This window comes from Lissotriton vulgaris, chromosome 10 (genome assembly GCF_964263255.1).
Source record: "Lissotriton vulgaris chromosome 10, aLisVul1.2, whole genome shotgun sequence".
Lineage (NCBI taxonomy): Eukaryota > Metazoa > Chordata > Amphibia > Caudata > Salamandridae > Lissotriton > Lissotriton vulgaris.
This window is the reverse complement of record NC_141698.1, coordinates 270,013,498-270,041,271: the sequence shown is the minus strand read 5'-3', so window position 1 is coordinate 270,041,271 and position 27,774 is coordinate 270,013,498. Positions and strand designations below refer to the sequence as shown.

Genomic DNA, 27,774 nt, shown 5'->3' with positions numbered 1-27,774 from the left:
TGCTCGTGCCAAGCTACCTAGAGGGTGAGCAGGGGTTATCTCAGAGTGTTATCTCCTTGCCCTGACTAGAAGCAAGGGTCCTTATTTGGACAGTGGTACCTACCTCTGCCAACTAGAGACCCCCAGTTCTAACAATGACCCAGCTGGGGTGGGCGCCAGCTTTAATGTTTCTAGAAATCTGTTGATTTCTGAGAAAGACCAGGGAGCTTGTTCTACTCCAGGAGGCAGAAATTCTTAACAAAGTGAGACATCAGTCAGTCAGCTAAGGCGGCCTCCCACCTCCAAAAAGATACCCCCATCTCTGGACTCCCCAGGACACTCAGGATGCTCTACGGTGCCCTAGTCTAGGCAAGACTCTGCCAGACTGGAGCAGAGTGGGCAAAGAAGAAAGCACCCTGAAGGCCTCGCACATGCCCACGCCTCTTGTACCAACTCTACATTAGAGGCAGGAGTGGAGGTGTGAGGTGGGAGGGTGTTGACGCAGACCACCTAGCGGCCACAGCAGGCACATCTCGAAAGGGGAAGGCTGTCCCAGAAGGAAGGCGAGAGGGGGTAGAGCCGCCCTGTGGTGCTCTCTTCGCCACAGCCTCCTCCTTAATCAAATGGATGCATCGATTATTCTGCTGATTGGCCCATGCATTATAGTGTGCATGACTGTTTGGCCAGGCCAAGACGGCAGGCCTATGTGTGCACAAACCACTCCCCCTCCCTGAGCCAGTAGCCCCACCCTCCCTAACCCAGCCCTACAGTAGCGAAAAATAAAATGATAATAAAGTTGTTATTATCATTTTATTTTTCCTTTTTCACAGCTCTATGAGCAGTGGGGCGAAGTTCTTCCGCCTTAGCGGAGGATCCACTGAGCACTGCACATGTTTCGCACTTTGTGCCAAGGAGGCACATCAAGGCCTACCTGGGAACGGTATGATGGACTATTTCCCTCAGCCGATACCTCTAAAAGCCCCTCACCGCAGCCTGCTCCCATCGCTTGCCCGAGCCCAGTAGTGTCCTAAGTAAAGTAAGACCAGGGCAGTTTAATTCATATCAGATTTTCTGGATAACAACTGAATATTTAAACGTATCTTTATATGGAAATCCAGAAAATCTGCCACAGATCCAGCCCATCTGCTCTTAAGTTGGACTCCTCTGCCCTAAATGGTCTACAGCTTAACCCCTGATTCCTCAGTACTGGCTTTAGGGTGTTCTCTCTCAGATAAAAAAACAAAACATTTGCAATGCAACAGGTCTCGCATTTACGCGAGTTTTAGCTATTGGCATTGCAAATGACAATGCCTTTTATTTATGTTTTAGTTTTTGAAACATAAATAAAACGCATTGTCATTACAATAGCTTAACCTTGCCTAAATGCAAGACCTGTTGCATTGCAAATGCTTCTGATTGTTTTACTTTTGTTCTTGAAGCTGTCAAATGTCAAATCCCAGAAGTCTTTGCAGTAGGCGCTCAAAATAAATAGAGCCCAAATGCAGTCTTTTTTTCAGCGCAGAACGTAAAAGGAATATTTGAGTTGGTAATCTGGGCGGACACCAGCAGCACTGCCTCTATTTCTAGCGCCAAAGGAACTGGCGCTCTCGGCTTCTAATGTGGCGTTTAATGACTGTTGGAACTGGCCCTTCTTGCAGGGTCATCCCCAAACTTTTTGCTTTTCCTCCCTTATTTTTCCTGACCCGTGGCTGTTGGCAATAGGACTCTGCGCACTTTACCACTGCTGATCAGTGCTAAAGTGCATATGCTCTCTGTGTAAATTGTTATTCTGATTGGATATACATGTTTGGCATATTTGTATCACCATGAAGTCCCTAGTAAAGTGCGCCGGGTGTGCCAGGGCTGGTGATGACAAATGCTACTAGTGGGCCTGCAGCACAGATTGTGCCACCCACATGAGTAGCTCTAAAATGGTGTCTCAGGCCTGCCACTGCAGTGCCTATGGGCAGTTTAGAAACTGCCATGTCCTTCTGGTCAGTGTCCCCACCGACCAGGCCTAACCCTTCCCTTTTTGTGCACCTCAGTCACCCCTATGGAAGGCCCAAGGTACCCCCCTGGGCAGGGTGCAGTGTATGTGAAAGGTAGAGCATGGCCTGTTTGTGTATTGACTGTCTGGTTTGAGAGTGACAGGGGCTGGGGATTCCCCCGGAGGCTGGCCGAGTCAGTCCTAGGCTGAATAACTGCATTTGCAACTGGAGTGATGGGAGGAGTTAGCACCTGGGCCTGAATAGGGCTGTGCCTGCCTTCCACAATGCTGGCTCCACCTCCTGCTGGGCGGCTGACGACCCTGCCCCTCACTCTGAAAGGAAAGAAGAAGCCAGCAAAACAAAGTACTCAGGAAACACCCAGAACTGGTTCTGACCGGGCTCAGGGCCCACTTGCACAGAGAGAACAAATACTTTAGGAGTATAAGTATAGGACCCCTGACAACAGAAAATTAGATCATCCTGGAATCAAGAAGGAACCTCTGCCAAGGAGAAAGCTGACTCTGAAGAAGGAAGACTGTCCTGCTGTTGCTCTGCTGGACTGACCTGCTGTTGCTTTGCTGCCAAGGAGAGGGGAAGGACTTTGCTGTGATGCTGTGTCCCCTGTCTTGCATTGCCTCTGGTTAGCCTAGACTGCTCGTGCCAAGCTACCTAGAGGGTGAGCAGGGGTTATCTCAGAGTGTTATCTCCTTGCCCTGACTAGAAGCAAGGGTCCTTATTTGGACAGTGGTACCTACCTCTGCCAACTAGAGACCCCCAGTTCTAACAATGACCCAGCTGGGGTGGGCGCCAGCTTTAATGTTTCTAGAAATCTGTTGATTTCTGAGAAAGACCAGGGAGCTTGTTCTACTCCAGGAGGCAGAAATTCTTAACAAAGTGAGACATCAGTCAGTCAGCTAAGGCGGCCTCCCACCTCCAAAAAGATACCCCCATCTCTGGACTCCCCAGGACACTCAGGATGCTCTACGGTGCCCTAGTCTAGGCAAGACTCTGCCAGACTGGAGCAGAGTGGGCAAAGAAGAAAGCACCCTGAAGGCCTCGCACATGCCCACACCTCTTGTACCAACTCTACATTAGAGGCAGGAGTGGAGGTGTGAGGTGGGAGGGTGTTGACGCAGACCACCTAGCGGCCACAGCAGGCACATCTCGAAAGGGGAAGGCTGTCCCAGAAGGAAGGCGAGAGGGGGTAGAGCCGCCCTGTGGTGCTCTCTTCGCCACAGCCTCCTCCTTAATCAAATGGATGCATCGATTATTCTGCTGATTGGCCCATGCATTATATGACGTTGGTTACATCATAAGCAGCAGATGCGGGCGCAGGCAGTGACGTGTGTAGGGGCGCATTCATGACAACATCTTTCCTTCTTGCATGTGCTAACATTGCTTAAGTAGGTGCTGCTGCGTGGCTCTCAGGTCGAGCAGTGTTTGATCGGACAGGTATCCGCCTCCACCTTACATTTGGAAGGTGAGGGCCACTTTGTGGCTCAGGCACTGTAAAACTCAGCTTCTACCACGAGGCAGCATCAGTTGAACGCCACCACTGACTTGCACGTTGTGTGTGAGGAGAGAAAGTTGTTTGTGTGCTTGGCCAACACTGTGTCTAGGCTCACCCGTCACGGTATGACTGGCAGTTAGAGGAGACTGTATGAGGTGCAGAGTGTGAGATTTGGAGCGCTGTGCTTTAAAAGGAGGAAGTTTAGTGTAGGCATTTGAGTTACGGAGCGATGTGCGTTAAAGGAAGCAGCACAGATAGTACCGGAGACAGAGGTGTGCTTTATAGGAGGTAGCACACACACTGCCATGTACAGAGAGGTGTGTGTTAAAGGAGATCGCAAGCAGTGCAGACAGCCCAAGGTATAGGGAGTTGTGCGTTAAGGGAGGTAGCAGGCAGTGAGGCAGCCGGAGGTACAGGGAGTTGTGCGTTAAAGGAGGTAGTAGGCAGCGTAGACACTCCGACGTACGGACAGGTGTGTGTTAAAGGCGGTAGCAAGCAGCTCAGACAGCCCGAGGTACAGGGAGTTCTGCGTTCAAAGAGGTAGCAGGCAGCGCAGACAACCCGAGGTACAGAGAGTTGTAGGTTAAAGGATGTAGGAAGCAGCGCAAACAGCCCGAGGTACAGGGAGGTGTGTATTTAAGGAGGTAGCAGGCAGCGCAGACAGCCAGAGGTATGGAAAGGTGTACGTGTCAGAGAAGATGAAAGGGAGCACCAGGCCCTGTCATTGCCACCTCGGGAAGTAGTTTCTAGTCCCTAGCTCTGCAAACCCCAGAGTAAACAGAGCAGCAGCTCTCAGTTCCTTTTGTTACAGGTAGGCTGGTTCTCTGTTCTGCCAAGCAACATTCCCCTGCCGCGGGCACAGAGGGAATATTAGACAGCTCCCAATAACCGACATCCCATAATATCTGGCTTCACTGACATTAGGGCTGCAGATGGAGGCATTACAATAGCTATCTGCCTTTGCCACGACCCGTGTGCCATAATGGACAGCTTGCTCCAGGGTCTGCAAGGCAATGTGTCCTAATCACAGAAGAGGCATCGGGACACGGCGTGGGATAGGAGATGGAAAAACAAATCACCTACATCATGTTAACTAAAGACATGGTGAGGGATGAGAGCAGGAAAAAACAAAACACCAGCATAGCGCAAACTAAACACACAGTGAAGGATGGAAGACAGAAAAAAAAGATCTCGAATATCATGCCAACGAAGACACATCTAAAACATCATGTAAACTAAAGACATGGTGAGGGATAAGAGACAGATAACCAAATGGACCCTGAACACGGCTGCCGAAGGGTTTCGCGCAAAAGTTTGGTCCAAACATACAAAGACAACAGACTAGCACTCCTGCTGAACGCACAAAATAGCGGCACTCTTACAGATCGATTCCTGGAATCCAAAAATTCCTATGTATTTGAAACTTTTATGGATTTTATTTTTCCCATCTTCGCGAGGAAACTGTTTGTACAATGGAGGCTAGGTACTCTGCCTACAAGAACATTCACTAGTAAATGGCTAAAGGGTATCGACAAAATCTGCCCATGTTGTAACATTCACGAGGAAAATGAACTTCACATTATGTTTGTCTGCCCTGCCTATAACAAATCCAGAAAATATTGGTTAGCGCCTCTTTGCAGAAATTTGGGGTTTAGTAATTATCTACATGCATATAGAGTAATGAAAACCAACACTCTTGCCCACATTGTGTTTGCGGTGGCCAAATTTCTAATGGCAGTATGGCAGATTAGGAAGAAGAAAATCCTCTAATGTGTGAATATTGTTATGATCTGTTTTTACCCCTTTCTGCCTAGCTATGGTGGGAAAATAATATTTTACTGTATGAACTGTGTTCTTAATAAGCTATGTTTTACTGTGTCTTTTTCTGTATCTTTTATGGTCTAAATGACCGAAATAAAGAATTTTTGGATTGGATTGGATTGGATATCCAAATCACCAGCATCATGTAAACTAAAGACACAAGTGAAAACATATGGTTCCCACAAACATAAGAAATACCTTCACGACAGAAGGAAAGCAGATGAGCCAGTCCGGGTGAGCCGGACAAAAAAGCGAAAAGAAGGCACCCCAGACAGCTTATTTCCAATGGCAGTCCACCGTTCACCATAAACGGTGACGCAAGCCAATTGAAATAAGGGGTGGGCAACGAGCCCTTTTCTCAAACTCCTTATCTACAATAAATCTCGCCGAACGAGCTACACATGTGTGCAGTAACGCTAGGCGAGACCTAAAAAGCAAAGCCTTTGTTGTCTACTCAAGGCTCAGACGTCATATGTTCTCTAGCTTTACTCTTCCCTAGGCACAGGGCCACTGGAATTATATGAATCAGGAGTGTAATACAGGCCCCCGCAGCCCCCACTGTGCATGGGGGGCAAGCTCCAGGGGCCCCCCTCAGCACAGCACTCTGGCTGCAGAGCTCCAGATTGAGCCTGGAGTGGGCCCCTCCACTTGCCTTGCAGGTTAGCCCTCTCGAGTTTTTTTTACACTAGTTCACCCTGCAGCTGCGGCCACTTCTGCACAGTTATGGATTTGTCACATAAACCATCATCTGCTGCATAGTCTGCAGATTTTAGCAATGAAAATTGTTTTTAGCTCAAACTGATCTAAAGTTAGTAAAAACTTTGCGATGTGTTCCTGCCAGCAGAAGGCCGTTGGCAAAAGCTGACTGGCCATGTTTCATTTGCTTATTGCTGTGTTTGGTTGTTTAACTAGTACTAAGGATGCAAACCCTTTGAAAAGACAGATGTCAGCATGAGTAAAAATTATAAAAGAATGAAGTAATACTTGCACAAACTGCGCCACATAATTTGCCTTTTCTTGTCGCATAATTCCAGTCGCCCTGCCTGTGCGTAATGACTTTTCACCCCTTTCAGTCTGCCCATCACGGGGCCTACTAGTGGAAGGCTGCTCCCCAGGGGCCTCCATCTTTGTCAGCGTTTCTCCGTCTTCTAGTGCAGTGGGTCTGTCCTCGAGCGTTTTGTACTCATCTGCTGTGTTTTTTCTCAACCGAGAGTCTCTTGCATTTGTTGCTGTGTGTAGAATTTAAAAGGCACACAAACTTGCCTTGTAGAACCACTGTTCCCGTCAGAAAAAGTACAACGGGGCATGCAGAGAGGAGCGCACTTGGGCGCCATGGGTATGAGTGCATGAAGGAGAGTCAAATCTTTAACTGTTCGGTTTCAGGGATGAGATTTTCAAGCCAATTGCCCTCTCAAAGTGACCATGCTAAATGATGATAGTTCTAGTCCTACATTTCCCTCGGTAAATAAAAAAGAAATAACTACAAGTACCAGAATGCAAAGTGGTCGACCCGCTGAACTTTTCCCAAATCACATCGGGCAACTTGGGTGCTCTGGCGCTGCCTGGTCGGATAGGTGTAGAAGGCTTGACAATGGTGTCCGGGGGTGAAAGCATAGCTAAGGGGCACATGTTGATAGTAGGTTGCGTCATGGCTGTTTTAAGGCCTTATCTGTCAAAGACACCCCGGTCCTGCGCCAGTGGGAGCACCTATTGCCAGCACGGGGCATCGGCAGCCAGGACTGGCTTTAGCGCAGGTTGCCCCAGTGCAACAATCAATTTTGGCGCTCCCAAACCCATGACTGCCTTCTCTGATTCTCTCACTACCACCGGGCAAAGGTGCCCCATATCTATCCACTTATAAGTTATTTCTAAACACAGACCCCCCCCCCCCCCCCCCCCTCCCCGTCCGGTCAACGCACCCTCCAAAATTCAGCGCCCAGTGAGGCCGCACCTGTGGCACTGCCCTAAAGCCGGCCCTGCCCCGCAGGCCCCTTTGGGCCTGGGAGAGCGGCTGCCGCAGAGGCGCACCTGCATGATGCAAGGGCGGGAAAGAAAGGGCTGCTCGGCTTGGTAAGGCCTGCGCGAGGAGCAGAGGGCCAGAAATAGGCACTCGATGCTAAATAAGATGCGCAGGAAAAGATGGAAGAATGTAATGTCCAAGTACAAAAAATCCCCCCGGCGATGTCAGACTGAATTACTCGAGGTGTTCACTGAGGCCTAAGAGAAGAGCTGCGCTGCACTGTTGTCAGAGGCGATTTATACAAGGACCTTTGACTATTGTTATTGCACAAATGCCAGTTGTTTCTAAACCTTAATTCCACAGGAACGATGCCTTTCCCCATGAATTATTTTCTGTTATTCACAGCAATACCAGGTGGCAAAATTAAACTTGTCAAAACAGTTTTCCGGGGTCTTTGTTACCCAAGGGGAGTTAGGTAACCAGGGCTGCAAAAACATTTGTGTGTCTTCTATCCAAACTCGGAAAATACTCGATAAAACGGAGTTCTGTGCACAGACGTTCATTTCAAGAAGGGTGCAGGGTCGGAATGCTCTGACCCGCCTCCATCCAAATAATTTCTCGGGTCACAGTTTCTTGTCAGCACAGTGATTGTGGGCAGGTGTTCGCTGTCATGTGACATCTCTGGTGAGAGCTCCCCACGCTAGAAGCCCTCTGGGCTGCCCCCCAGGAACCCTCACTGGGCCTTTAGTATGTATTGGTTGATTTGCAGCTGAAATCTTATATAAAATACAATTTATATTAACCCGCCTCACCAATACATTAATCGGCCTATCCCCTCTCCCCCTCAAACCCCCCTCCAACATGAACAAAAAAAAAACAAACAAACCATCCAAGCATTAATCAGCATCCCATTTAATTTTTTACCGACCTTCCACACCAGATCGTGCCCTGCCAAAACCGAATAGAAATACGACCAGTCCACACAATGTCATCCCTGTAGGGGAGCAGGGAGACTACACTAGGGGCCTACCGGTAAGGTAATAAAGGCATGTAAATAACTGACATCACACTTGCTGTACACTTGGTCGGACCGGAAGCGACGAGCGACCTCCGTCCTTTTATTTATAGGCTTCTGGCCAGAAGATGATACAATGTGCGGGAGTGTTTCCGGGTCTCGGCCGACACCCGCGAAACACTAGACTGTTACATCCCTTCCCAATTTGGTATTTCTTTTTCTTGCCTTCGTTACAGTCTTGGTAAGTTCACATGCAAAGTCCGCTAGCATCCGATTGGGTCTGGGATTCGGTCGAAGGTTGTGGGAACTTCGCCCCCTAGTGAGCACTGGTTCAGGTTCTCTTCTCCGTGGAGACGAGGAGGTGTTGGTACTGGGGTCAGTCTCACCAGGCTCCGGACCATTGTCGGATTGGCTAGCAGTTCCAGCGACGGGCCCGTCGCCTGCCTCTTGAGTCTCATATCTGGGTGAAATGCGTTTAAACCATGACACATTTCTGGTGATTTCTTCTCCATTCTTTTGTGCCGTTACGGCTGTACCTTTGGTCGTTTTGATTGTCCAAGGTTCGACTTCATACGGAGTTCTGAATTTTCCTCCAGGCCTGCGAGTTCTCACCAGCACTGCGTACCCCCGGGACTAACGTTCTGTCTCTCGCCCTTCTCTTGTGGCTTGCCTTCTCGCTTGTTCGTCTTCTTCTCTCTTGGGTGGTCGCTGGTGAGTACGGGAGAGATGCAAAAAAAATCCTAGGACGTCTAGGTGTGTAAGTGTACAGATAAGTCAGGCCAGTTATCAAGAAGGAGCAGTAGGAAAGGATTGGCAAAGTTATATAAAAAGTATATTTTTATTCAGTATATTTAAAAATCATATTAGAAATGACCAAAGGTCAAAACGATATGATGGGTATTAAAATATCTTTGTCAAAATTACATACAATAATCATAAAGGATTAACATAAAATTCATAATACACAAAATAAAGGAATATATTGACAAAAGCATACAGATAATCACAACAATAATAAAACAAGCATAAGAACTCGACGCGCGTTTCGGCAGGGAACCGCCTTCTTCAGGAGACACAATTTAATTCCTGAAACACAGTATTAAAAGAATATCTATGTTATCTGAGCATTCATAGAATTTATAACAACAACCTATTCATTTATTATTACTAACATATTTAAAAACCTCATTCCTAACTTAAAGACTGACCATGACTATTGTTATGTACACTCAAGGCCTTTGATAAGCCACATAATGTCTGCCGATTGTACAGTATCTGACTCAACTAAGACTAACGCACCTTGGTTTATGAGGGCACCCCCTTACAATGAAGAGGAATACACTCAGGTTTCTTTTTGTAGACTAAAGTAGAATCACTTCTAAATTCCTAAATTTCAGACTGAGTCTTTGTAGTTGTTAGCACACAATAAGTATACATAGGTATGCCTAGGTTTCAAATTGTTTAAAAATAACTGTTTGTTAGAAAAATGACATAACAGACCCTAAACAACAGTGCTCAATTCACAAGGGTATACTCACAACGGTAGAAATCTATCCATGCAGCAAAAACACCCAAGGGGAATCTTCATGCAATAGTGATGCGTTTACGGAATAGTTTTTGATTGAGGGAATCCTAATGATAAAATTCGCATTATTAACGGGTGGTCATACCAAATTATTCATCTGTATTAAAACACATTGGCTCAACAATTTGCTCTTGACATGTGGATGGCACTGCAGAGGTTATAGTTTTAGAAGGATGGAACACGAAATATACAAGCTCATACAGGATGTAACCACTAAATGACTATGTCCTATAATACTGGTCATATCACACGTGTATGGTAGCATTAAGACCAAGAGGGATCTCAGGTGATTTCTAAAAACTTCTAGGTACGGTCCACTTACTATTAGGCAAATGAGAACGATGGAAGACCGACAAGGAAGGGGGGACAGGTGCTGACTAAACAACACTATTAATTGATATAGTATACCACAAAACAAGGAATTGATAGTGTCAACCCTGTACCTTATAATTCCACATACGATGTGTGAATGTTGCTGACGAGTTTATTCTTTATATAGGCATATGATGACCATATTGAAGATGTCCCATATCAATGGGTACCGTAAATACACTATGGATAAAAACGAAAACAGAATAGGCTTATTCCTCATGGGCTATGACCATTGTCACAGCATGGATCTGAAACTTGAATGACTCTTGAAAGAAGGTAAATATAGTAGTTACCTTTTACGTGAAGCTACATTAGCTGGTAGGCTTGACGCTTGAAGCAAGGTCGCTATTGATGGCACCTTATCTCGTGAATCAAAACTAATATAACGGGCTCTAAAAAAGGAATTCATAATGGCAAATTACTCTTAAATAGTCTCGATGTTGGTTGCATAATGAGACAGTTTTACAAATCCGGGCTGTTTTAGATATACTAACATGCCCCCAAACAGTCCCTAGTTAAGGTTACCTTGGTATTAAGTGAAGTGGCGCCTGTGTTAGACACACATCAGAATGGTGGACTCGGAATAACGCCTTGTGGTGTTGAATTAAAAGGTACACTCTGAAAAAATAAAGTCAGAGTCCTCAGTTAGTTAGGTTTAATTATAATTACAATGTTGCAAAATTGCAACACAACAGAAAGCCTGTAGCGATCTAAGCGTACTCCCAATCTACACCATGGCGAGGTTCTTACCGAAAAACAAATGGGTACTGGCAGACAGCAAGATGTAGCTGCTCCGTCTTCCGGCGTGTGGGGACTCGTCCTCCTTGAAGATACAAAGTATCCAACGTTAGAAAACTTCCGTATTTAAAGGAGGTGATTAACGCGGGAAAAAGTCGCGGAGATGATGGTAGTATGATCGAAGTAGGACTACAATCACACAAACCGATCCTGTTTCAAATGGCGCTCAAAAAGTGCGCAAACAGGGTTAATAGCAGGAGGATCCCCGCGTATTTTATAGTCAGTATCACGTGTGATGTAACCATCATCGCATATGTTCTAATCCCGTTCTGCTACGGAAATAGAGCGGCTTCAAAAGGATATTGAAATTGAACAGTAACTGTGGCATGTGCTGTTCAATCAGAACTATATCGTTAATACGTGTTAGCCCTAAACAAGAGGGCACGTAAATACATTACTAAAGTGGTAAGATGCACTATATATGTTATATTAATTGTGGTAAACAGCGTAATCGAAAATAACAAAAATTATCAAAAAATAAAACTAATATGACCTTAATTCGAGCTATTGGGTATACAGTCAGAAAGGCAACTACATAGGTTACCTTTAGTACATCCGGGGAATTTTTTTGCATCTGTTGCTACCCTGCCCTAGGAGTCTATAGATTGTCACTACCCAGGGGGTCCTTGTTATTCTCAGTCGCTGGTGAGTACGGTTCAGGCCTCCAATGTTCCGCTGTCGGTAGTAGGTCACGCCGGGGTCCTGCAAACATCAGTGACCAAGGAGACCTCTGAGTGGTACTGTGAGGGGTGCTCCTGTATTCTCTCAGAAATAGTTGCAACGCAGTCTCTGGGTCTACCCCTTCCACTAATGCAATCCTTAGGCTTTTATTGACAGTCCTCATAAATCTTTCGGCCTCTCCATTTGCTTGTGGCCATTGAGGCGTGATTCGCCTGTGTTTTATTCCTAGTCCTTGTATGAATTCCTTAAATTGGTGACCCTGGAATGGGGGCCCATTGTCTGTTTTCATCACCTGGGGGATACCAAACATCGCAAATATTTTGCTGAGGATCGGCTGTACATTTGCAAAGCTGGTGGACGGTGCAACTTCCACTACTGGGTATTTCGTGTAGCTGTCGACCAATACTACAGTTACCCTCCCATCTGGGAAGCTCCCAAAATCCAGGCTTACCTACGTCCAGGGTGCTGGTGGTGGCTCTTCCGTGATGACGGGGGCAGGCACCTCCGGAGTGCTGGTCAGCTGGCATGCTCGGCAGTTCTTCACCCACATGTCCACCTTTTCATCCATGTGAGGAAACCACACCATTTCCCTCATTCGGGCTTTCATACGCTGTGTGCCTTGGTGTCCCTCATGAGCTAGTGAGGTTGCCCTGTCCTGGAGAGTGAGGGGAATCACCACTCTTGATCCCCGAAGTATGAGCCCGTTGTTGGCCCTGCTGAGCTCATTGCGTAACTTCCAAAACTGGGACAGGCGAGTCCGGTCGGCTTCATCATCGCAGCAAGTTCTCCCAGGACCCAGTGTCTATGGCCACATTAACTCTCATAATGACAGCGTCATCCCCATACTGGGCCACAATGTCTTCCGGTGCAAGAGCTTGGGGGCACGACAGTTGGGACACCATATCTATGAAGTCTTCGGTCCGTGTTTCCTCATCAGGGGTCCCACTTCCTTCCACCGGGGGATGACGTGACAGAAAATCGCCAGGTTTTTTGCTCCTGGTCTGTAGACTAGGTCCATTTGATAATGTTGGACCTGAATGGCCCATCTTTCAATCCGCGGTGGCGGGTGTGGGGCGGTACCTTTGAACAAAGGTATTAGAGGCTGATGATCTGTGACCATTCTGAAAGGCTGCCCAGTGATATAAAGATGGAAATGATTGCAGGCCCACTTCACGGCCAACGCCTCTCTCTCAATCTGCGAATACCTGGCCTCCGTCGCAGTTAATGCCTTGCTCGCGAACGCCAGTGGCACCCACACTCCAGGCTCCAATTCTTGTGTCAGCAACGCACCTAGCCCAACTGGACTGGCATTCACTAGTATTTCCGCCTGGCGAGCCGTGTCAAAGTAGGCCATCGTCGTGCGGTCTAGCAGCGCTGCTTTTATTTTGTCAAAGGCTTCCTCTTCTGCCTGGGACCACTTCCATGGGTTCTCTTTTTTGGTCAGGTTCCGCAGTGGTTCAGCTAACGTGGCGTGCTGCGGGATGAACCGGGCACAGTATTGGGCCATGCCCAGGAAACTTCGCACCTCTGACGTGGTGGTCGGGGCTGGGGCACTTTTGATGGCGGTTGACTTCCGTGGATCCACCTTGACTCCCTCTGAGTCGAAAACGTATCCGAAAAACTCTATTGACTGTTTGAAAAATTGACACTTCTCTTTATGCAGCGTGACACCAAACTCCGCCAACCTCCTGAGTGTGGCCTTCAGCCTCCTGTGGTGTTCCTCGCTGGTTTTGGCATGGATGAGTATGTCATCGCTGACATTCAATACCCCATTCAGTCCTGACAGAATCTCTTTGATAGTGTTCTGAAAGATTTCAGCCGCCGACGTGATGCCAAAATTGAGTCGTTTATACCTCCTCAAACCTAAGTGCGTTGAAAACGTCGTGATATACCGGCTCTCTTCCGCTAACTTTAGTTGATGGTAGCCGGCGTTTAAGTCCAATTTGGAGAACCATTGTGCTCCATTCAAATCTGTTAGTATGTCGTCCACCGTAGGCGTGAGATGTCTCTCCCTTTTGATTGCTTTATTGGGCATCCTCATATCAATGCATATGCGAATCTTGCCAGTTTGTCGAGGCTTCTCAGCAATCACCATTGGTGACACCCATGGTGTCGGTCCAGTCACCTTTTCTATTACCCCGCTTGCTCTTCCAGCTTGAGGAGTTCCTGCTCAACCACCGGTCGAAGATGAAATGGTATCCTCCGATGCCTTAACGCAATTGGTTGTATCGCCTTGTCAATGTGTAGCTTGACAGGTGGCCTCTTGATAGTACCCAAACCTAGGAATAATGACGGGAATAGTTGAAGGATCTCCTCTGTGTTGAATGCTTTGACGGCATTTGCAAATTCAATTAGCTTGAGGTCCTCCGCCGTGTGGCTGCCAACTAGCAAGTCCGCTTCTTTATCAATTACATGAAACGTTGTCGTCAGCTCCTGATCTTCAGCTTTCACCTGCACCGTCATTTTCCCTCTCAGGGGTAATGGAGTCTTGCTACCATAGGTGAGTATGCGAGCCTTAGATGGCACCAGTTTGGGTCTTGGTCGTAGCGCCTTGTAATGCTGAATGCCCATGACATTGATCGTAGCTCCAGTGTCTATGACTCCTGTAACTGTTGACCCATCGATTTGGATCTGACACTTCGGCTGAGGCCTTTGCCGCCTTTTGAGCTCGCTTATGAATGATACATAAAAGCATTCTTCTTCATCGTCTGTCGACGAGTCATCCAGCCGTTGTGGGTGGCGGGACGGTGTTCTGTTCCCCCTCAACGAGTAAACCTCCTGTGTGTCCTCTAGGGCCAGCTGCCGAACAGCTTTTGTGGGTGTTCTTCTCCCCGCTGATCCTTGCCCTCGTGGATTCCCTCTCGCACCACCCCTGCATACGCTAGCAAAGTGATTATTTCCTCCACATTTGTCACATGTTTTGCCACGTGCGGGGCAGCTGTCTCTGTTGTGTTCTTCATATCCGCAGGACCCACATTGCGCGCGCCGCTGTGTCCTGGTTGGCCACCTTCCTCTACCTCCGCGGTTACTGCTCCGCACAGCATCCACTCTCTCCGTCTTGACGGTCATTTCAGTGCTTGTAGACTGGTTGATGAATGACTCCATTGCTGTGGCACGCGCATTTGACAGCTCGTGTGATCTAGCCAGCATCAATATTTCATCCAGCGTTATGCGGGGCTGTCTCAAAATCAGCGTCCTTAGATGTTTGTTTTTACATCCCTGAATCAACTGCGCTGTTACCTCTTTCTCTTGATCATCGTCCGGGCACGTGCTTATCAGCTCTCTCAGTCGTGCATGAAAAACATCCATCGTCTCTCCATCCCTTTGCCGGGATTGCCTGAATTTGAACCTTTCATAATGGGGATTCAACTGTGGGTCAAAGTGAGCATTTAATGCGAGTACTGCAGCATTGTAGTCTGTTGCGGCTCCGGTGTTTGGCAGATGTAGGAATAACTTGTAAAGCTCATCTCCTCCAAAATGTAGTAACAAAGACCTTTTCACCTCATTGTCCTTTTCCCTCGTGGCTGTGAAATAGTTATTCAGGCGACTTAACCACACCGCCCAGCGTGGCGCCGCCATGCCCGGGTCAGCCAGTGCGCTGAATGGAGGAATTGGATTTATCTGGGCGTGCGGCGACTGTTGGTTCACTGCGCCTACTGCCTGTTGTCCTGCCTGTCCTGCCCCTGTCGCTGGGGCTGCTGCTTGTTGAGCCCCTCCTGCCGCTGCTGCATCTTGCACCACCGACATGTTTGTGGCGGTCTGGGCTGATTATTCTCCTCCACCGACAAAATGGGGCCAGGAGTGTGAAGACTTTGATGGCGCAGCAATTCTGGTATTTTCAGATCCTGCACCTGTGTTGTTATCCTCCCCTTGTGTAGTACACACTCACTGATTGTCCATGGTACAAGCTTTCATTGCTGTGGCCATTTATTATTCCCCCTTAGACTTCCAGCCACTTTGCCTTTCACCAACTTCTTTTCTTATCGATGTCCAATTTTTTTTAATTGTCTTTGCCAATGCTTGTTTGCAGCACCCAGGGGCAGCCTCGGCTCACACGCCAGCCCACTAGCGTCGCTCCACTTCTCACGGGGAAGCCCAGCGCTCCCCGTCGAACATACGCTTCTTCCGCGCCCCTCGACGCCCGATTGAGGCTCTTTGCGCGTCTCCCGACGCTGGGGCAGGCCTCGTGGGTCTACTGCGCATGCGCGCCAGCCAGCAAGCAGCGGCCGGGCCCTCGCATCGCCGAACCAGACGGCTCAACAGCTCCCTCGCGGCCACCTCACACGCCGGTCACCATGCAGCTCTGCACACGCTGCTTACCGGCACAGGGCTGACACATTCGACCTCGACCTCTTCCAGCACCGGCACACCCACAGGATACAGCACATGTATCGGGGGCCACGCCGGCGCCGCCGGGATCGTTCTGCTCCGCAGATAGGGTTCACCACTCCGCTCAACCACCTTCGTCGCCAGTGTAGGGGAGCAGGGAGACTACACTAGGGGCCTACCAGTAAGGTAATACAGGCATGTAAATAACTGACACCACACTTGCTGTACACTTGGTCGGACCGGAAGCCACGAGCGGCGTCCGTCCTTTTATTTATAGGCTTCTGGCCACGCCTGGCCAGAAGATGATACAATGTGCGGGAGTGTTTCAGGGTCTCGGCCGAGACCCGCGAAACACTAGACTGTTACAATCCCTACCCAAAACCAACACCTGAAAATCTGTGCTACATCCTTCTTCCTGTCTTTAATCAAACCCAAACCAGAAAGCTGCACTAAGTCGTTTTTACTCAACAAAACGTCAGGGTAATACCTCGCCCGCGCTAGCTAAATCAGTCAACACTGTAACAACTGCCCCCACTTTATGTCAACCCCCCCCCCCCCACTTACCATGAACTCAGTCGCTCAAAATCCTACATTTCTTCCAAATGGTCGTGTCTCGGCGTGCTTCTCTGCCCACCGAACGAATGAATGACCAACTATCCAAGTAGAAAGGAACACCACACCCGGCCCGCTATACAACATAGAAATAAAGGGAAACTATATTAAATTAAAACCACTACATCTTCAATGTGTCCAAAAGTGTAGTCACCCTTGGGAGCACAGTGGTGCTTCGTCGGGACCCACCCTAGGGAGCACAGTAGTGTTTCATCGGGAGCCACCCTTGGGAGCACAATGGTGCTTCACCGGGCATCTGGACGCACTGCCCAAGCATCCACCACGTATGAGGAAACAGGCGTAGGCCAGTCCCACTTTTTGTTTAGGTCAAGTTTTCAAAATGAGATTCAGAGCCCTTGGAAAACTGCACTGCTGGCTTTTTCAACAGGCTACCGTGCAGCGCGTGGGCCATTTAGCCCTGCGTTATATGACAGTGGACTAGGGGCTTGTGTGGTAATGCCAAGGCTCTGATAATCTGAAGAAACTATAATTTATGCTATTAAGTAACTTTAGACCACGAGTTTTAGTTTCTTAACATAAGCATAACTATTCTATTCTGTGGCTGGCATTTATAAAGCACATGGCTACCAGAAGGACTTCCCAGCATTGAAATCATATCCTTCTAATAGCCAGCACAGTAGGTATATCACTTAAAGAGATGAGTTTTGAGAAGCTTCCTGAATCTGATTTCATCGTTGGTCAATCTTAAAGATGAAAGGAGAGAGTTCTAGAGTTTAGGCACCAAAAAAAGGCAAAAGAACGTCCACCTCTTCTAACTTTTTTGATTCGCAGTACCAAGAAAAGCCTCTGATATGTAGAACAAAGTGATCTTTTGGGAATGTAAGGGGTTAACAGTCTCGGAATTAAAGGGGACTTCTATTGTGCATCCTTTTATGGGCCAGGTAGAGGGACTTGAATTTGATTCTCTTGCATGCGGGCAGCCATTGCAGAGATGCAAGGGAGGAAGAGACCGAATAGTGCCTTGGGATTTTCAACAAAGCTCGTGCTGCGGCGTTCTGAACTATCTGTCAGTACAATAAAATCTCCACTACAATAAAATGAGCCTTTTGCATACTATGTTCTGCTACAATGTCAGGCAGCGTTTTTAGAAATTGCGTGAAGGGTCCAGTTGGGTGATAAATTAATATCCCAGGCATGGTAAATGAATGAGAGAGGTCAATAGTAAATCCGAGGCTTTCACAACTCAAGATTGGAATTGAGGAAAATGTACCATCCAAATCTTTTTTTTTAAATGATGGCAACCTGCACCCTACTTTGTTTTGCTGGTCATAATGAAATATAGTATAATTCTGTGGAAGGTGACTGAAATAACTGTTATGGAATATTCTTTTAACCAGGTTTCTGTAAAAAATAGAAGATCCAGCTGTGATTCCTCGAGAAGAGTGAAACGTTCTAGTATGTGTTTGGGAAAGGACCTACATTTTATTTAGTAAAAGCTCCAATTGGGGTTGGTTTCCCCTGCTAGTGCTTCTTTGCCCTTAGTGTCGCTTTTCTCTATGCTGCCCCAGTGTTTGTTGCAAATTTTACATGTATAAGTGCCAAAAGAAGCAACTTTATTGGCTAAAACTGCTGAATTTCTATGGTTTTGTGTGGGTAAAACATGAACATAACTATAAAGTCCCTGTAACTTTAGCTTTTTTCAGTTACAGTGAGGTTATAGTTAGGTACATACACACATATATATATATACACATATATATATATATATATATACTAGCAGCCCGTCCCGACGTTGCCCGGGAGCAATCATGGCTTAGGGCCCCCGCCCGGACGTAGTGCAGTGTTATGGCTGTATGTTTACTTTTGGACGCTTTTGTAACCTGCACACGTTTCTTAACCTGCACATATTTCTTTTTCCGTGGCTCGCTCACCGCTCCTCACTGCCCACATCACTTTTTCTGACCTGCACACATTTCTGTCACTTTTTCCTCCTGTAATGGGCTGTTTGCTACCAGTTCCACGTTCCTTTTTCCGTGGCTCGCTCACCGCTCCTACCCGCCGCTGCTGGCGCCCTGCACACGTTTCTTAACATGCACACGTTTCTTTTTCCGTGGCTCGCTCACCGCTCCTCACTGCCCACGTCACTTTTTTTGACCTGCACACGTTTATGTCACTTTTTCCTCCTGAAATGGGCTTGTTGCTTCCGGCTCCACTTACCTGCACACGTTTCTTTTTCCTGTGGCTCGCTCACCGCTCCTCTCTACCTCCGCTTTCGCCATACCTCATCTGCCGCTCAGCGCTCCTCCCCGCTGCCGCTCCTCACTGCCTGCCTTCCGATCGCCGCTCATGTCCGCTGCTCCCCGTGCTGATCGTCACTGCTCCTCCCCGCGCTGATCTCCGCCTCTCCTTGCGCTCATGTACGCCACTCCTCCTGATGTCAGGACGCACGTCGCGGCCGGCCGGCGCTACTTTGAAGGGACTACTTTTTTTTAAAGTTTTATTTTTTAAATAACTTATTTATTTGTAAATTATATAGCCTATGTCCATCTGCACACCCTGAGGATTACAACGTGTATCGAGTGTGTGGATTGGCGCTGTGGTTCCCGAGTTTACCTGGCTCAAAGGTTTGTGTTCTCTCTTTATAATAGTAGTATGTATGTATATATATATATATATATATATATATATATATATATATATATATATATATATACTAGCAGCCCGCCCCGGCGTTGCCCGGGGCAGAAGTGGGCTGGGGGCAGCATCGCAGCAGGAGAGGCGCAGCAGAGGGGCCGGGAGCAGCAGAGCGTACTTACAGTGTTTCCTTGCTCCCGTTTTGTTGGTCCTGGCCCCTTCTGCCCCGCTCGTGTCCGCTGGTTCTCCGCGCTCGTTTTCCTGGTCCTGGCCACGACTCTTCTGTCCGCTCTTACTCTGCGCTCCCCTGGGCATGTCGACGCTCCTCTACTCGCTCCGGCCCTTGGAGGGTGTCTCTTCCGCTGTTTCTCCGCGCTCGTTTTCTTGGTCCTGGCCGCTTCTGCCGACTCTCCTGTCCGCTCTTACTCTGCGCTCCCCTGGGCATGTCGACGCTCCTCTATGCGCTCCGGACCTTGGAGGGTGTCGCTTCCTTTCTCCTGTCCGCTCCTCACAGGGTGTTGCTTCCGGCCTCCGCGCTCCCCCGTGATGTCAGCATGCATCAGCACGCACGTCGTTAGCTGGCACTACTTCTAAGGGACTACTTTCCCTTAAAAAATTAAGTTTCCCTTCTAACATATACATTTTGTTTTTATATAGCCTATGTCCTTCTGCTTGCCCTGACGTTTTTAAAGATGTATTGGGTGTTTGGATTGGTGGTGTACTTTTCGAGTTTACCTGGCTCATAGGACACAGTTCTCTTTTTTTTAATAGTAGTACTAGCAGCCCGCCCTGGCTTTGCCCGGGGCAGAAGGGGGCTGGGGGCAACATTTTAAGCCTCTGTGCACCCCCCCCCCGACATTGCCCAGTTCGCATCCCTCCCGCTTCCCGCCCCGACATTGGCCATACCGCCTCCCGCCTTGAGCCTTGTGCCTTGAGCCTCCCGCACGCCGCCCCCCGCCCCGACATTGGGCATAGTGCCTACCGCCTCCCGCCTCCCGCCTCGCGCCTTGAGCCTCCTGCCCGCCTCCCACCTTCCGCCTCCCGCCCCAGCTTTGTAATCCCCCCCCCCCAGGTCCCGACTTGCCTCATCCGCCGCTCCTCCCTACGCTGGAGTGTTTACCTCTCCACTGCTTGACCGCTTGTCAGCTACCTCATCCGCTGCTCCTCTCCGCGCTGCCACTGCTCCTCCGCTTCTCGCCGCTCCTCAGCTCCTCCCGGCGCTCATGTTCTCCCCTCTTCCTGTTGCTGGTGAACTCCGCTCCTCCCCTCACACAGACGCTCCTCCCGGCGCTCATGTCCTCGCTCTTCCTGTTGCTCGTGAACGACGCTACTCCCCTCACGCATACGTCGCGGCCGGTGCTACTTGCAAGGGACTACTTTATTTTTATTTCTAAATATTTATATATATATATATATATATCTATATATATATATATATAAAGTGTGGCTCAATGGTTAGAGTGGCAGACCTTGATGCAGAGCTCTGGCCCGGGACCAGGGTTCGATTCCCACCTTGGTGGGTCTCGTGCTCAAAAATTCCTCGGACCTGATATTCTCGCCTCAGTGCCTATTCCAGTCATGGGTCCCACGCTGCAACTCTGGGCAATAGCTTGCTTAATCTCCACAACGGCCCCAACAGCGCTAGGATGCCTGGCTTCACACAAGGGGTGCCCAGGAGTGGACACTTCACAGGTAAAGTCAGGAAGGGTTCCACAGCGGTATGAGTAATAGTGCCATGAAACCGCTTGGTAGCAGTGCGCTCTACAAATACTTTACATTTATATATATATATATATATATATATATATATATATATATATATATATATATATATATATATAGTGTAAGTGTTTCTTAAACGTTTTGAGACTTAAAGATATATACTAACTTACTGCATTAATTCAATTACTTTTTTTTGCTACTGGGTGATACTATTTCTATCATATGTCATCTGAGTGGCTGTTTGATTGGGTGAGTCTGTGTGTAAGCGGCTTTATGGGTGTATGAGTGCTCGCATGGCTGAATAAGTGGGTGTGTGAGTGGCCGTAGGGGTGAGTGAGTGGCTGTATTGGTGAGTCGGTGGGTGTGAGTGGCTGTATGGGTGGGTGAGTGACTGCGTGAGTGGCAATATCGGTGAGTGAGTGGGTGAGTGATTGGTGTATGGGTGAGTGAGTCAGGGATGTTTAAAGGCATGGGCATAGTGGGCTCTGGCCCAGGGCACCAGCCTTTCAGGAGGCCCCCTAATAGAGCCAGCTCTGCTCTGCAGAGAGTCATGCCCTGATGACCTTGAATACTTCTTAAACAGATTGTTTTAAATACCATTTTCCTTTAACTTATGTGGGTGATGTGTGAGAGTCTATTACAGACATTTTGCAGCGAAATGTTTTGTTTGTTTCATGCAACATCCATAAAGAAGTTTATTTTAGATCAAAACAGGATCTCACATATGATAAATTATAGGGTCTCACTGAGAGTACTTGTAGTAAAATAATGAGCTGCTGTTGTGTTACAGTATTGAAAACACATGTCACTATCCCTGAATATTAGATGTAAACACATTTAGAATTTGGATAAGTGTTCCTGTGCACTGCCAGTGATAAGGCTAAACAGGGCATGAAAGAGCTGAAACGGGCCCATAAATGCAAAGCTTTTTTCAAACAGGGGACCCTTAAAAATAAGTTTGTCTTAGGGCCCCGAAAATCCTTATGATATCTCTCGAGTGAGTTTCTGTGTTAGTGGCTTTATCAGTGAGTGAGTGGTTGTGTGAGTAGCCATCCGGGGACACTTTTAAAACTTTCTGCAAGCGCATTGGCAGGACGCGCTCACCGGATAAGGAGAAACCCGTCTTGAACCCGACTAGACGCCGGACCTCGCCGCACCCGCTCTGCGGGTGCCGCATCGCCGGAGGCTGTGAGGGTCATCTGCTTTGGACTCCACGGGGGAAGCTTGCCGTTTGCATCTTTGGCTGAGGGCTGCAGGGCTGCGAGCGTCAGGGACTCCGTGACCCAGGAGTCCCTGCTAGACCGTCTACCACTTCCGGTCCGCTCTCCCTGGCGGCCCGCCCACCGCCCACCTGAGGGCTTCTTAAACCCCTAGCCTCAACACCACCAGTGGGACACTTTTAAAACTTTCTGCAAGCGCATTGGCAGGACGCGCTCACCGGATAAGGAGAAACCCGTCTTGAACCCGACTAGACGCCGGACCTCGCCGCACCCGCTCTGCGGGTGCCGCATCGCCGGAGGCTGTGAGGGTCATCTGCTTTGGACTCCACGGGGGAAGCTTGCCGTTTGCATCTTTGGCTGAGGGCTGCAGGGCTGCGAGCGTCAGGGACTCCGTGACCCAGGAGTCCCTGCTAGACCGTCTACCACTTCCGGTCCGCTCTCCCTGGCGGCCCGCCCACCGCCCCCAACGCTGGTATAATTAGGCCCATCCCTCCCGCAGCGCGGGACGCAGCCCGGAGCAAAGACCGGGCTAAGAGCGGGCCGTTTGAGGCCGTTCGAGGACGGCAGCGGACGGCCCCGGCCCATAACCCCTGGCCTGCTGCGTTACAAGTAAGATAGGCAAAATTGTGCCCAAAGCGGGTTTTGGTTTATGAGTATTCGTACTGACTAACAGGGCGGATTATCTAGTTATTATCGCACTTGTATAAATAGTATACCCAGGTCCGATTACAGAAGCTGGTGTTAACTCTGAAATCATGGTTTTAAGATCTGGTAAAACTCGCAATGTCCAAATCCAAACAACCACAGGAGTGGTATCAGGTCCATTAGACGCTTTTATCACTCGAGCCACGGGTATCCTGGAAAAAGAAATTGCAATGGTGGAAAAGCGTCTTTCATTAGATTTAGTTAGCGGCAAACGCTCTTCACTAGGTAGGTTGGCCAAGATCCCCAGCCCCGTGCCACCTGCACAAGCGCACGCAGCTTTTAATTGTATACACCTAGACACCACGGAAGCTATTGTCCACGTGGATAGCGAGGGGACAGATCCTCCCGCTCACACCACACTTTTTCCTAAACATCCCCTGGACGACCATGAAGTAACAGGAGAAATTGAAACTCAGGATAGCCATAACACCAAACAAAGTTCTGACACTGTCGATTTATTCATCGACTCACCCAAAGTAGATTCTAATGTTCCAGTTCACACAGATCTCACAGATATAGACAAGGGTTCTAGGAAAAGAAAACAAGACTCCAGTTATAAGGGAGGGAGAGAACCCAAGATGCCGAAATTAAAAGACCCCGTTGGTAATTTTACATCGGGATCAGGCCATCCAAGCGGAAATCAATGCATAAATGCACTGACTAACACCCTATGCCCCTCCCTTATCTCCTTAGGTTCCTCAAACCCATGCCCAACATGCCTAAGCAGTGATGATTCCCTGCTGGCAAAGATAGAGGCTCTAATGAAAAACCTCCTATCACCTGTCTTGGAGAGGACTAGATTAATGACACTGCAAATAAACTCTCTGGAGGCAGTAGTTAATGCGAACTCTGCAATACTATTGTCCTTATCAGACATAGATTCCGGGTTGGCTAAACACTCCCACTTATCTTCAGCCCCAAAAACAACTATTATTCCACCTAGTCTCGTTGTTAACAATCACAATCCGCCAGGGCCAGTAATAGATAACTCTAACAAAGGGGGTGCTCATAAAAATTCTCCAAGTAAGGTATCAAAGGCCGCGCCCCAACGCTCCCATATGACAAAGCCTACGAATAAAACCCCGGCTAGACGCCAATCAACCAAACCACCCCCTCAGGTAAAACCCAATCCAGCCACCCATAGCCTCCCACCCCATAGGCCCCCAGCAAACCAGCAAAATACACTAAATCCCTCGGCAAAGAAACAACCCAGGCATCCTACGCCGCGGGTCGATATCCCTATAGAGGCAACACCTTATACCATGGTGCTGACCGGCGTAGCCCCACTGCCATCTGGCAAAAGGGAGACCCATGACGACCTGCGCAATAAGGTTACCTTTTGGTTGAATAAAAACAGACCCCTGCCTCCATCCTCGCCAACAGAAATCCTATTTGTAAGAAGGGTTGACTGGGTGGGCCAGGGCCCTAAGGATTTGGAGGGTGATTGTATTTTAATATCGTTCAGGGACTCCTGGGTGGTGGATACAATCTGCCGAGAAGCTAGGTTTGCCAGACAGGGGGACGTCCAAACTTTAGATCTTTCCTATTTTTATCCCCAAAGACAGGCTCACTTCCAAAAGGCCCCCAAACAGGGACGAACCATCACTAGGAACTACCCCATGACACCACATCCACAAATTTTCCCACCACTATTCAACCGCTTTGGCCCCCTGTCTGATTTGGAGGCCATTGATTGACTCCATAAATCACCCCAAACACCTGAACCCGTAGAAAATGCCGACCCTGGGGTAGGGGGTAAGAGGCAGGGTCAGGCGCCCACCCAACTCACAGTCATGGTAGAGGAGTGTAAAAGGGTCCAAGCACCAACAGGGAGGGATACACCATCTTCGAGGGAAGGGGGAACCTCTTTGTTGTTGATTGAACATAGTTTTACGGGGGGGTCTGAAAATGGGCTGGAAGCTGGGATAGGACAGGATACGTTTGTAGCCTCCGAGGTGGTGCCCTCCTCTACGGTATCTACACCGGAAACTCTTGCCCTAGTGTCCTGGAACATTGCTGGGATTAAAAGTCGCATCCACTCTGGTGACTGGCTCGAGTTCATTGATAAATATGATGTCATCCTACTCCAGGAAACCTGGGCTGCCGACCCAATTTTCAAGCAGGGCTATGTAAATTTTTACAAAGCAGCCACTCGAAGTGCTATTGGGAACACCAAAGGGAGAGCCTCCGGGGGGCTACTGATCTGGGTGAGACAATCTCTGGGTTACTGTATCACGGAGATAAGTGTACCAAACCCGGACCTCCTTATTGTTAGGCTGAGAAAGACTGGCCATCGGGACTTGATCTTGTTAAACATATATGCACGAGGCCTGCCAGGTGGTCGTACGCCACCGCTGTTGGAGGTATTAGAATCTGTTCTGGCAGCCCTCGATTGTACTAATGTCATTTTGCTTGCTGGGGACCTAAATTGTTGTTTCGAACCCCTGTTAGACCCTGGGGACTGCTGGGGTTCAGTGGAGGACATTGTATGGGGCATACCCGACTTGTTGACTGTTAAACCAGTACCTGCCACAGAGGCAGCGGTGAATTGGACGGCCTTTTGTCTTAACAGTGGCTTTCGGGCCTGTAATGGTCGAACTAAATCAGACCAGGGAGCCGACTGTACTTTTGACAACGGGCTAAGAAGAAGCCGCATTGATTACATCCTGTTGAAAGTAGTAGATTGGTCCCTGATGGTAGATATGGAGATAATTCCCCGCCCAGAAAGTGACCATAATCCCTTGACCTTGCAATTAAAATTGCCAGGATTTGCAAGATTAGAGGAACCCGGTATCTCTCAGACGGGGGACACCTACCTAACAAATGATAGGAAGAGGGTAAAATGGCCCAAAATTGAGGGGGATGAGCTACTGAGAAACAAGATTACTAGCGTGGTTAATAATACTCATAACAAAATGCTTACCCACGCTGAGTCGGGGGACAACACTAGAGAAGCTGACCTCATTTTAAATCTCCATATTCGTTGTTTTGATGACTTAAAAATCCTGCTATCGCAACCCTGCCGACAGGGAAACAACACAGCACCTACTCGTCCCCATAAATGGTACAACAAAAAATGTAGGGAAGCGCACACCGCTTTGGTTAAAGCTGTTAAGTCTCGGAACATAAGTTTGGTGAAAGCCGCCAGGTCATCCTATAGGAAAACACAAGGGGAAGCCAAAAGGGAGTGGGAGGATAAATACTGGTCCGACCTCTTGGAAGCCTCCATGTCTAACAACCCCATTAAATTTTGGGAAATAGTCAAGTGGGGGAAGGATCCGGACGGACGCATCCCCACAAACCATGTGCCCCCCAATGAATGGGTGATCTTCTATGCAACCCAGTTCCGTGCAGTAAACCCCACGCCACAGAGTACATCAGAAAAGACACCCCACCCCACCCAAAGTGAGACTATCATTTTCACAGAAGGAGAGGTTGAGCTCGCATTAAATCGCACTACGCGAGGGAAAGCGCCAGGTATGGATCTCATACCTGCCGACTTGTTCAAAGCTAACCCCGCCCTGTGGATACCATACATTGTCACGGTGGCAAACTCCATAGCTGCAGGTGCAGGCATACCCAAATCTTGGAAGGGGGCGGAGATCCTGCCGATCTATAAAAAGGGCAATAGGTCTAATCCGGGTAATTACCGCCTGATTAGTCTTATTGACTCTATACAAAAACTTATTGCTCGCATGGTTTTGGGCAGGGTCCAAGGATGGATTGAGATGGAGGACATCTTATCCCCAATGCAGGCGGGCTTCAGATCGGGAACCAGCACCATCGACCAGGTGTTCAGGTTCTGTCTGATCTACTGGAAGGTGGTGCAGCTTGGCGGCGGTACCATCTTTGCAGCGTTCATCGATCTGAAGTCCGCCTTCGATCTTGTACCGAGGGAGAAAATGTGGGGAGTCTTGAAGACCCTAGGAATGCCAACAGAACTGCTTGACTTGATAATCAAATTGCATAAGGACAACTTTGCAAGGGTAAGATGGGGTGGACAGGGCCAGGTGACAGAACCCTTCCCAGTCACCCGTGGTGTCCGCCAGGGCTGTGTCTTGGCTCCCACCCTTTTCCTATTGTTCATTGACCAAGTGGTAAAATTCTTTGAATCGACCCCAACCGATGCCCCCATGCTGGCAGGACAGCGATTCCCAATGCTCATCTTTGCTGATGACACCCTACTCCTCTCCAGAACACGCAGCGGACTACAGCGGGCTCTGGACCGCTTTGAGGAGTTCTGTGTCATCAGCGACCTTAAGGTGAATGTTGGGAAAACCAAATTTATGGTGCTAACCAAGAACCACCCTGTCCGGAGTACAGTTAGTATGGGAGGAGTCAAACTGGACCAAGTAGAGAACATGACATACTTGGGGGTTATGCTAGATAGTCGCCTGAAATGGAAAACACAAGTTGATGCCCAACATCTTAAGCTTGCCCGACTTACTGGCTGCTTACTCAGTGAGCAAAGGAAATCCATTACCAAGCGGGTCACACCAGCTCTCAAAATTTACGATGCAAAAATCAATCCTGCAATTCTATATGGTGCAGACCTGTGGGGCCACAAGGATCTGACGGGCCTGTTTAAAATACAGTGCAAGTTCCTCCGCAACTTGGTAGGCTTGCCACAGTCGTCCCCCTCAATCCCCCTTTGCTTGGACTTAGGATGCCCTCCAATAAACGAGATGGCCAGATTCAGACTGGTTGCCTTTTGGAGGCGCCTTTGGACCTCGCCTGACCTTATCCTATTTGCAAATGGGGTAGCAGAAGTTAGGGCAATTAGTGGATCGGAAAAAATTCCCTGGTTCCGAACGGTCAAATCCATCTTGACGGATATGGGCTTAGAGCACCTTTGGACATCCCCAGCCGCCAGTATTTTTCC

At 48.5% G+C, this 27,774-nt stretch overlaps 1 protein-coding gene across 1 annotated transcript in view; it reads left to right on the top strand.

The window, feature by feature from the left end:
* The window catches only part of LOC147685106 (uncharacterized), a 359,065-nt gene that overhangs the window by 18,297 nt on the left and 312,994 nt on the right, over positions 1-27,774 (top strand). The window lies entirely within an intron of this gene.